The 12370-nt window shown below is 35.8% G+C and overlaps 1 pseudogene; it reads left to right on the forward strand.

Annotated features, from left to right (window-relative positions):
• Window positions 1-4940: 4940 nt before the first annotated feature.
• Window positions 4941-5312, forward strand: LOC136309299 (splicing factor 3B subunit 6 pseudogene; annotated as a pseudogene).
• Window positions 5313-12370: the final 7058 nt, after the last annotated feature.

A 12370-nucleotide genomic window follows, 5' to 3' on the forward strand; every position in this document is an offset into this window, starting at 1 on the left:
TTTTCTCATGGACACATTGTTGAATTGTTCATCATTCCCTTTCCCATTACCTCTCACACTTAAATTAGGCATGGGCAATGACCTGCCATGGCCAATGAAATATGAGCAGAAATGAAGCATGTCAGTTTTAGGCAGTAGGATTTAATTGTAGATAATTGGCTTTAAACTTCCTTTTCCCCAGGTGGTGGTTGTAGTAACAAGGGCTGAGATGGAGCCTCTATAAGTCTGAGACTTTGAGTGACCACAGTGTGCTGAACCTTATGCTGCTCCATTTGGAAATTAGGTTAAGTGAGATAAAAACATTTGTTGTATTAAGTCACTGACAATAGAGTGGTGTCTATTATTGTAGTCTGGCCTAGCCCATCCTGACTAGAAAAAATGATGAATTACAGTGCTTATATACTAAAAAAAGAACATCCTAGAATAAACAACCCAAAGTCACTCAGTCACTTGTCATAAAATTCATACAGTGAGGAAGAGACCACAGATCCACAGATGGTGGGCCAAACTCCTTGGTGGTTGGTCTTAAGAGAACAAGTGTTAAGCCCAGGGAGAATGTGTGAGTAGCCATCTGTCCTTGGCTTAAGGGAACATGCTAATGTTCCAGGTCTTTAGGCAAAAGCAGAAAGGAGATGACAGCTTTCAGCTCAACAGATGATTTCAAGATACCAAATTCTTTTTGCTCTACTCCTTATTTTTCCAAGACAGAAGATCTGTAGTTCTCAATCATCAAAAAATACCTATGTGTGTAAGCACACATTCATTTATTTTTATTCTATTTCTTACAATAAATGTTTTGGAGCATTTGTTTAACTCAACTATGCACAGGTTTGGTAACATATTTGCTATGTTCAGATATTGACTCAAAACTTTTGGCATATTCAATTCATTTCATGTTGAAAAATACAATATTGTAGGAATTACTCTAAAACCATTTCTTACAAAGATAAACATTAAGCAGATTTTGGATATGCTTAATTTCTTTATTTTGAACAATAGCATTTAAAATGATTATTAATTTATTAGAAACTGTTAATGTCTAGTGCTTTATGTACTGCTCAGAGAATGGAAATGTTTGTTAATTCCATGATAACATAATCTTTAAGATAATGTAATTTTATTTTTTTCAGACAAAAACTATATTATGTGTAATGTAATATAATACAGTCATTAGTCATAGTCTACAATCACTTTCTTAGCCTACATATTTAAAATTACCTGGTTTTTCAAATTCTCAAAAGATGCTAAAAGATCTCATATAACTTTTATTCTAATATCTATGTCAAAGTCAATAAAGTTTTATTATGAACACATGTCAAACATTGTGCTAAACACAAAGACACAACGTGAAGAGCACAAACAGGACCTATTTAAATGTACAGAATATAGTATAGTATAGTATTTAAATGTACAGACTATATTCAGATTAATATTAAGAAAATCATTACATAAATAATTTGTTATAATATGATAGGTGTCACATAGAGGGCTATACAAGCTATTGTAAAAGAAGGTAATAAACATATTTTAATCTGAACCTCAGGAAAGTTTTTCTAAAAGACTAAAATCTAAGCTAATAAAGCAACTTGAAAGATAGGTATAAAGCCAACAAAGGAGCAAGGAAAGAATCTTTCACATAATGGAATCAGCTTTGCAAAGGCTAGCTAAGAGGAAGTACTATGATTTACTCTAGGAATAAAATAAGTGTACAAGAAAAGTAGAAAGCAGGAGGAATGCTCTTAACAGACTGGTTTGGAAATAGACATTTGTGGCTTGCTGATATATATCAATAAACTTTCTTAGAGAGAGCATTTAGGAAAAGAACAAAGAATCTTCCTTAAAACTCAATCCTAAGAATCCTATATTTAAAATTGGAGGGGAATGACAAAATAATGGGAGAGGAACTGTCAATGAATCAGGAAAGCAAGAATAAAAGTATAGTGTCACACACACACATAAAAGAGTTTTTCAAGAAAATGGAGTGGCAGCTAGCCTTCATCTCAAGCTAAATTTTGTCACACAGGAATAAATCCCTGCGTGATGAGATCTAAATTTACTTTTTAAAAATCAGAAACCTAGATTATGTGAAATCCCTCGATTTAAAATTTAAGGGTCTTAGCCTGTTGGCTCAGTGGTAGAACGTCGGCTTGACATGTGGATGTCCTGGGTGTGATTCCTTTCAGAGCACACAGGAGAAGTGAACATCTGCTTCTCTACCCTTCTCTTTCCCCCTCTCTCTTCTTTCTCTCTCTCTCTTCCTCTCCCACAGTCATGGCTCAATTGGTTTGAGTGTATTGCCCCAGGCACTGAGGATGAGTCAGTTGCAAGTATGGCCTCAGATGGGCAGAGCATTGGACCCAGATGTGGGTTGCCTCATGGATCCTGGTTAGGGGGGCATGTGGGAGTCTGTCTCTCTATATCCTCACCTCTCATTTAGAAAAGAAGAAAAATAAAAACAAAATTTAACTGTTAAAATTATTCAAATTCTGTCAATGAGTTGAAAATGATGTCATTTATGTTGTCTTATACTAAGATTTATAACCAATAGTGATAGATATTTGTGTTAATCAGATATCTAAAACATTAACAAAATGTTTGGCCATAATTCTTAATTTAACAGGCATTGAAATGTTGTACAGCCAGAAAGAGGAATGTACTAAAAAGAGAAAATTTATTGAAATTTTACAAGTAGGAATGTTCAATTCAACTGACTACTCATGGTTGGAGGGCCTCCTCTATATATGAGCACATCAGATGTAGTCATAGTCTTAAAACTAGGGAAATATTTGTACATGTATAGGAATAGCTTTGTTATATGTTATTTTACGACTTGCTCTACCTAATGCAGTGGTTCTCAACCTGTGTGTTTTGGTCCTTTGACCCCCACCAGGGTTGCGACCCACAGGTTGAGAAACACTGACCTAATGCATATGAAGAAAGCCTCTTTCACCTTTGTTGATTCTAATTTCATCAGACATAGAACCCCTTCATCTTGCACCCCTAAGTGCAAGAAAATTTATTGACATCTTTCTAACATAATTGTTATCTTCTTGACAAAGTGAACAGTATTGTGTACAGCCTTCATCTTTACAATAGTAGAGTCCAGGGAATGCTATATAAATCTATTCTTAGATCCTGGGTTGTAATATGTATAGTGGTTGTTCTGGTTTTGCATTGGCCTCTACTGAGGTAGGATTTTTTTCTCTGGAAGTTCCAAGTTTTTTTCTTTAACTTGACATTTGGACTTGTTGCTGTGCATATACACTGGCTCTTTCCTCTCTGCCAAAATCTGAAATGCACTTAAAAGCAGGAGGGAAGCCTGCCAGTGTGTACTTACATTAGACTTTGGAAGAGGTTGACAAGAGAAGAATTTAAATAAAAAAACTGACTACTAACTCCGTACACAAGTCAAATTCAAAATAATCTCTTCTTTTCTATACTTTGAAATAATATTTTTGATGTTTCTAGCAATTACAACTGAACAGTTCATTTATTAGGGTTTGAGAAGTTATAACATTTTTTTTTGGACTTAAAACTACCTGACATAAATTAGTATCACAGGAGATAGAGATGATAAAAGAACTTGACTGAACATTTGATCCTTTTGCTATATTAGATTTAGCCCATAAATTATAAACTGTAATTTGATAAGCACCTCTTTTTGTTTTTAACTTTTTAATATTTCTTATTTCCCAATCTGCACAGAAATAGTAAGAATTACAGTTACAAGAGTCCTCATTTACATGAACTGTAAAAGAATTTTCAAATAAGATTTGATATTAAAATAAGATCTCTAGGCCCTGGCCAGTTGGCTCAGTGGTAGAGCGTCGGCCTGGCGTGCAAGGGGTCCCGGGTTTGATTTCCGGCCAGGGCACACAGGAGAAGCGCCCATCTGCTTCTCCACCCCTCCCCCTCTCCTTCCTCTCTGTCTCTCTCTTCCCCTCCTGCAGCCGAGGCTCCATTGGAGCAAAGATGGCCCGGGCGCTGGGGATGGTTCCTTGGCCTCTGCCCCAGGCGCTGGAGTGGCTCTGGTTATGACAGAGCGACGCCCCCTAGTGGGCGTGCCGGGTGGATCCCAGTCAGGTGCATGTGGGAGTCTGTCTGACTGTCTCTCCCCGTTTCCAGTTTCAGAAAAATACAAAAAATAAAAAATAAATAAGATCTCTAATGTCTGTTTCAATTATTCCTCCATCTATAAAATTTGAAGAAAACATTAAATTGAAAGGTAAATAAACCAATTTAGCTGACAAGTCTAAAATGTACTAATGTATATAGTGAAGCCAGTGGAGACTAGACTAATTTTCATACATCATGCATAATTAAACAGGTGACATATTATTATAGCATTAAATATGAAATATAACCCTTATTTTTAAAAGATAAAATGTATAAAAACAGTGAGATGTGATTGGAACATCTATGACCCTAGTAATAATAGTCAGTGCTGGTTTGACCCCTTAGATGAGTGTTTTATTTTCCTTCATGTCTCCTTCCTAGTTGCATGTGTTTTTCTTGATTTGGAGAAATAAAGAAAGCTTTCTTGATATACAGTGATATTACAAAGTAATGTAAATACATTTTGGTTGAGTAGACATTATCAACCAACCAACAATAAAAACGGCCGTTCTTTTAGACATGAAATCTATACCAGCCAGGAGCCTCACTAGAGAAGTTTGATTCTGAAGGCTCAAATGAAGGTAATTCAATGAAGTCAGTATGTGTTTAAAGGAATCATGGGCAGTAATGAAGGGACTAGTTAAAAGAACAAAAGTGGTTTCAACATGTCTTCAAGTGGACCTGGGCTATTCCTGTGGGTTATCACAACTTCCAGTGAAGCCCTGGTGTTTATGTCCTGCCTCTATCGCTAGTTGCTGAGCGAGCTCCTCAGGAGTGGGGAAGAATTCCAGTATTTGCTGCCATAACCTCATCATCCTGTTGACATGGCGATGTAAGAAGCCAAGGGGGTGAACACTGGACTTCCACCTGAAGTAAGTCAGGTTTTGTGTATATAAGAAATTTGCTCTGCAAAATCACAGTTAAAGAAATGTGTATTTGGTAAATATGGACTTATTCATCAAATCAGAGTTGGAAACACACCCGAAAATAAAGGAACAGACTCTGTGGTCTATGAAGATACCTTTGATGCAAACAAGAACAATAACAAAAAGGTGTGTGATTTCATGTCAGGATTTAACATACTATAATGCCAACAGGGCATTTCGGAAGAAGAACACAAGATGAAGGAAGAACAGTTGAAGCTTCTCAAGGAGAAATAAAGCATCAACACAGATCCCCCAAAATCAATTCTTTGAATTTTTATTGGGAGCTGAAACATATGAATCACCAATAGTACCCTTTTTCAATTTTGAATTCATATGGAATATTGTGATTTCTTATTACAGATTCAAAATGCCCTGCTTGAAACTACATGTTGAAACAAAATGCCCCCTCATGTTAGAATATATTATGTTAGTTAAGTTGGAGCTTCTTGTAAAGCAAAAAGGACAAAAATGAATACTAAGTGAGGCAACTGGGATGTAGAAATTATCACCTTCCTCAGTGTTGAAAGGTCAGCAGGGCTGGAGGGGATAGTGTCTCTCCTGGAACAGGAGAAGGAGCAGCTGAAGAGGGACTGCCCAGTGGGCGCTAGAGTTACAGAGTGGGCCCTTGCAGGGAGAACTGGGAGATTAAGTACCCTGTATCTCTCTCCTCCCACTCCCTGCTCAATCCTGTGAGTTGTGAAGTCAATAGAAGTCAACCATCAAGGGGCCCCGGGCGATGCAGTCAGCAGAGCTCTAAGCACCCGTTTCAGGAGGGAACTATGGCCAATTCTTTTTTTTTTTTTAAGAGACAGAGAGGGAGTCAGAGTGAGGGATAGACAGAGACAGACAGGAATGGAGAGATGAGAAGCATCAATCATTAGTTTTTCATTGCGCATTGCGACACCTTAGTTGTTCATTGATTGCTTTCTCATACGTGCCTTGACCGTGGGCCTTCAGCAGACTGAGTAACCCCTTGCTTGAGGCAGCGACCTTGGGTCCAAGCTGGTGCGCTTTGCTCAAACCAGATGAGCTCACGCTCAAGCTGGCGACCTCCGGGTCTCGAACCTGGGTCTTCCGCATCCCAGTCCAACACTCTATCCACTGCGCCACCGCCTGGTCAGGCATATGGACAATTCTTATAGATAAAAAACTCTGCAGACAAACACCACTGATTTTTGAGAGCTTAAAAGCTGATAAGTTAAGAAACTGGTCTTCAGGCTGAATTATCTTGAGCTTGGATCTTCCCTTTACTTCGTGCTTGTCTTTGACATTTCAAAGTGTTTGTTTGACTCAAAATTAAAATAGCAGCAAAACCCCTTCATCTTCTTTCCTGGGTGTCACCGTGACGACTTCTATCAGCAGGATCATCACGGGGGTGTTTTACTTCAGCCCTTCTAACTCTTTTGCTTTTCCGGATCTGGCTTCAATCCATGCTTAGTCTCACTTTTACTTTTCTACCATCTGGTCCACTTCCTTTCTATTTTATTCTGACCCTAGTTCTTAGAGTCTAGTCAACTACTTCTGACCAAAACAACAACAACAACAACAACAACAACAACAACAACAAAAACCAAATGGGTTTGGAATAAATATGGAATCAAAATAAAAGAGAGTGAAGAAGAAATTGGAAATAAGTAAAAGAAAAGTGTGAGAAACAGGAAGAGTTGCCAGTTGTTCTGAAGTGGGTGAGTGAAGCCCACGCTACCCACGAGCCTGGGCTGGCTGCTTCTCCGAAGCTTCGGGCACTCAGTGAGCCCTGCAGAGAGCACATGTCTGTTCTAGTTTCTTCTTCTGAGTTTAAACCTCAAAAGAACTAGAAGAATGCGGAGCAGGAAGAGTGAACTGAAGTGCAACCGAGAAGAGTTATAGTTCTGCGACCATTGACCATTTCTTTTGTGTACTAGTGTAGCCATTTGCTTCTCAGCTGGACATTTTTCTGAGGAAATGGGAAAGATCTAGCAGGACTTTATTTGCTGAAGAAGTAAAAGTTGTATAAAAGTTGCTTTTTTAATTCAGGATGCTATTAAAAGATGGAAACTCTGTTACTTTGTTTTATAATTAAGTCTATTAAATTTATACCTTTGCCCTTTATGAAATCAACACCTGGTCTTTTTTTCTGCTGGGGTAAAAGATTTTCTTGAAGTTAATGAAGATGAAGTATAAGGGCTCCTTCCAAGACCTTATGTTTTCTTTTGTATTGTAATTTGTATTCTTTTCCTTGAAAAGAGTCTCTCAATGGTTATAAGCTTCAGGCTCCACAAAACCTGGGTGCTGTGCCTGGGGTGGGGTTTGGAGTTGAGCCTTAGGAAAGAGCCTGCTGTGGCAGAAATTACAAATCCTTTTAGCACCAGTTGGCAGATTCTGCACTCTTAAGGTAGAAATATTGTCATTTTCAACTTTACATTTTTGCTCAAAGATGTATCTAAAAAAGAGTTAATCAGTGACAGATTCTTATGTGATAAATTGTTTCCAAGACCTTTTTCTCAACACTCAGGCCAAGTAAATTTGAGAGGTTTAGTGCACGCATGAATTAAGTGCCACAAGCCTTCAAAGAAGCTTTCAAACCAATGAACTCTAAATTGCATGGAAAGGAAATGCAGAATGAGTAATTGTACCGGAATACATTCGGTATACAGGCTCTTTAAAATATTACTCATCAGTGTCTTTGGAATATTGCTTTCTTCACTTCATTTTTCTTATGGATCCACTTCATATTTAAGCCACATCTACAGCACCAGCATGCATTAAGAAGGAAGCATAGACTCTCTTAACTTTTTCTGTGATGGGACAGATAGATAATACTTTCAGCTTTGCAGACCAAATAGTCTCTATGATAGCTATTCATCTCTGATGCTGTCGTATGAACATGATCAAAGACAACAGTTAAGTAGATGGATATGGTGTTGCTCCAATAAAACTTTATTATGGGCACTGAAATTTAATTTTTATATAATTTGTATGTGTCAGGAAAGAGTCTTCTTTTGTATTTAAAATTATAAAACAATTTTTAGCTCACTGGCTCTACAAAAACAGAAAAGAGGCTAGATTTGGCTTATGAGTCATTGATTGCAAACCCCTGATGTCCAGTAATACTGGAAATCAGACTCAATTTTCAATTTTGACTCTATCACTATTAAACAAATGAACTTGTACATCTTACCAACTCTCCAGAGCATTGGCATTTTCCTCTATAAAACAGGATTGCAATATTTATCTCAGAGGGCTATTGGTAAAATTACATGAAACGCAGTATATCAATATACCTATAAGTCTATGAGGAGCAATAGTTAAAATCAATATATTTGAATCCTTTTCTGTTTTATTTTCTTTACCCTTTTAAAATTATTTCAGGTGTACAACATAATGATTTGATATTTGTACACATTATGAAATGATCACCACAATAAGTCTAGTTAGCATTAGTTGCATTACATTGTTATGAATTTCTTCACGGTTCAGACTTGTGAGGCAAAAGACACACTAGATTATATATACAATGTGCAGAGGACTGAAACTCTTAGGCGGATTCAGCCCCGAGAAACAGCACCTCTGCATATTTATTGAGTTCTAAAAGTCATAGCTCAGCAGTTAAAACTAGAAAGTTACACAAGGCATTTTTTCCATTCGTTTCATCCTCAACCCGGCACATCTACTGTTTCTTTTCATGAACAAGGACACAAGAGGAGCCAGAGTCTCAGAACTTATCAATCACAAAGTACATTTGGTTCTTGCAGGCATTCCTCCAAGAATCCTGTGCACATGCACTTGAATAACGCAGACCAGTGTCTCTCCATGGCCAACACACTCCAAGATCTCCTGTCTCCAATTAACCCTTGCTCTGCAGTTAACTGTCATTTATATTGGTACAGAATCATCTCCTACATTACATAACTACAGAAAACTTTTTTTTCCTGTGATCAACTTTTAAAATATGCTCTCTTAGAAACTTTTAAGTATGCAATACAGCATTATTAATTATCATCACCAGCCTGACATTACATTCCCGTTTCCTTACTTATTTGACTGACATGACTAGTATAAGTGTCTTGAATGTATTTTTTACAGCCATAAAAAATGAATAAATATCTTTTGAAACTAAACACCAAAGCAGTTAAGTTTTCAGATACATAAGTTACTTGTATTCAAAATTGAATTTATATTGCCATTATTTTAATGTTGCTCTTTGGAGTCATACAGTTTTCCTGGCATTATTAAAATTTTCATTTTTAAATGAAAAAATATATTTTTGAATTGGATATAATTAGTGTTATGATAACTTGGTGCTTCTCCTGTGAAGTCTTATTATCTCTGCTCCCATGGCCTTACCCTATAAAACTTCTAGCCAAGACAACATTGACAGCAGTCCATTGACTAACGTAGGTTTATATATCAATGTGTGTATCAGCGATATAATTTTATAGCATGTACTGAAATATACACTGTTGACCAAGGTTACAAAGATCCTTGGGAAAAATAGATTACTTGTAACAAATCTGCATTCAATTCTTCATATGACTTTTTTGGTTAAGTTAAAATTCTAAGACAGCACTATACAGAGAGAAGAAGTGTAAACTTTAGCATCATCCAGAGAATTTTTTCAAAATAGTCATATCCTGAGTTTTAACCATATGCCTTACCCATCCTCTCAACATATAGATGACTCTGGGGTGGAGAGCGCAGTTTGATTATTTGTATTTCGAAAAAGAAAAGCCCCTCAGGTGATTCTGGCACTGCTGTAAACAAAGAAATAACACTTTAGAAGGTCAATGGCAGTACTTTTCTATCTGTTTGGATTACTCTTATTCAAGAAGCTATTTTGCTTCAAAATCTATTCTGGACATGGAGGATTATTACCAGGGAGTTACATTCAGTTTTTTCTAGGGTAGCAGTCTGTATTTTGATCTTCTTTTTTTCTTTAGTCTTTGTTACTAGAAATAGTTACTGAGCATTGACTGCAGGCAAGACACTGAAACACGCTGTAAGATTTAAAAAAGATGAGTGTTACTTCTCATTTAAGGAGGTGCAATATACTAGAGCAGATATGACAGGTACATACCTAGGTACAACATCAAGTGGAAGTATATCAATACAATGTCTTGTTGGAAATTAGAATATCATGAGATCATTTATAATTTCAAGGACCAAGAAGGAATTTTTATTTCCTTTGGGCCTTTTTTTATACAATAAATCAGGGGGAAGACAGATGTAAGCTGTTTTGAAAGAATTTACGTTGGCCACAGATAAAGGGGGCGGGAGAAGGTGAAGCGGGACAGTTCTGTGATAGGTACAGCGTCTGTACGGAAGAAGTATTTGCTACTTTTTTATTTTTTTATTAATTTTAATGGGGTGACATTAATCAATCAGGGTACATAGGTTCAGAGAAAACATCTCCAGGTTATTTTGACATTTGATTATGTTGCATACCCCTCAAGGACCAAGAAGGAATTAATAATTGGAAACATAATTTTTAAATGTTGCCAATTTCCTAGAAAATGAATTAATAGCATTTCTTTATACTGAAACATTGTTAAAATTTTAAGATTTAAATCATGTTATTGAGTGTTGTTAGGTACTTCTTGATTAAAATATATTTGAGTCATTCTCTTATGAGTAACATTCATAGATTAATATGTTTGAAGATGAAGTTTTTCTAAAATAGTTTCTTTCATTAAGAGCGTATAGCTATAAAATCCAAATTTTCTTTAATTCCAATAAAAATTCCTTAAAGGAATCAAATTATATTTGTTATATTTAGCTCCCACCACCACCACCACCACCATCAATGAATGTCATGCATTATAGCTTTTCTGATTCTTTCATTAAACAGATTTTTTAACAAAATCCACCTATATCAGACTGAAATGTATTAAATATATATATTTTCAAATATATATATATATATATATATATTTATATATATATATATATTCAGAATGCTTACCAGCACACATACATAAATGGATTGTTTGCAACAGTTTTTGTTAAACTCTATGCCTCTTAGGCAAGAATCACCTTCTTAGTTGGAAAATTTTAACAACACTATTTATATTTAGAAAATTGGCCTGACTGGTGCTGGTGCAGTGGACAAAGTGTCAACCTGGAACGCTGAGGTCAGTCACTGGTTAGAAACCCTGGATTTGCCTGGTCAAGGCACATATGGGAGTTGATGCTTCCTGCTCCTCCCCCCCCCTCTTTACTTTTGTGTCTCTCTTTCTCTCTTCTCTCAAAAATAAATAATTAAAATCTTAAAAAGAAAAAAAGAAAATGGGACATCAAAAGTGGATTTTCAAATTGATGCTAAATGCTAAATGTATTTATTAGTTTATTACTTTCAGGTTCAGATTTTTATTCCTTAAAATCCTTTAGCAAGAAATTTTAGTCATTTGTTAACATCCAATTGGTTTGATTACAAGTGAAAATTCAATAAAAATCAGTTCAATTTAGCCATGAGCAGCTTATGAAATATTTAAGTCATAAGAAAAATGATTGGCCTCTCTCCAGATCCTCATTGCCAATTTTGCTGGAACAAGTTTAGTCATAGAGATACAATGAGTAGAAATCCAAATTACCATTAGGAAATGCTTCAGTAAAGCCAGGATTTTTAAAAGGTAAATATGTGAGCAATATATGTTGAATTTGATTTCAACAGCTACTTAAATTTTAGAGATATTCAAATGAAAAGACAAATTGCAAGGTTTTTTTTTCCTGCTTCTGTGACCTTAAAATTTTACCTATAATTATAATAATTTTTTATTTAATTAAGAAGAACACAATTTTTGGTGATATTTTGGGACAGTTCTCAAAAATACATTCTTTTTCTTTTTAAAAAATTATTTATTGATTTCAGGGAGAGAAGTTGGGGGAAGAGAGAGAGAGAGAGAGAGAGAGAGAAAGAGACAGGAAAGTGGAACTGTTCTTGTATGTCCCTTGATCCGAGATCAAGCCATTAACCTCTGCTTTGGGAATGTGCTCCAACCAACTGAGCATCTGGCCAGGGCATCAAAAATACATTTTTAAACTGAAAAAAATTGGTAAATCAAGTTAACAAACTTTTAAATCTTAATTTATCATGTTCTTTCATGAATAAGGGAATTTGTTATATCTGGACTTTTTTTTTTCATAGTTTAGAAGGGCACATGCATAAACTATTATCTAGAACATTCCAGTGATTTCAGAACACCCAGAACCATCACCACACTGGACAAGAGTGAGACAATAACATGGCAATTTTATGAAGGTTATACCTTTAAGCTTTAATATTAATATTATTATTACATGGCTATTAGTATATAATTTGAAGAAATATGTGTTTCACATATGTTTATTTT

This window comes from Saccopteryx bilineata, chromosome 6 (assembly GCF_036850765.1).
Source record: "Saccopteryx bilineata isolate mSacBil1 chromosome 6, mSacBil1_pri_phased_curated, whole genome shotgun sequence".
In the NCBI taxonomy this organism is placed as follows: Eukaryota; Metazoa; Chordata; class Mammalia; order Chiroptera; family Emballonuridae; genus Saccopteryx; species Saccopteryx bilineata.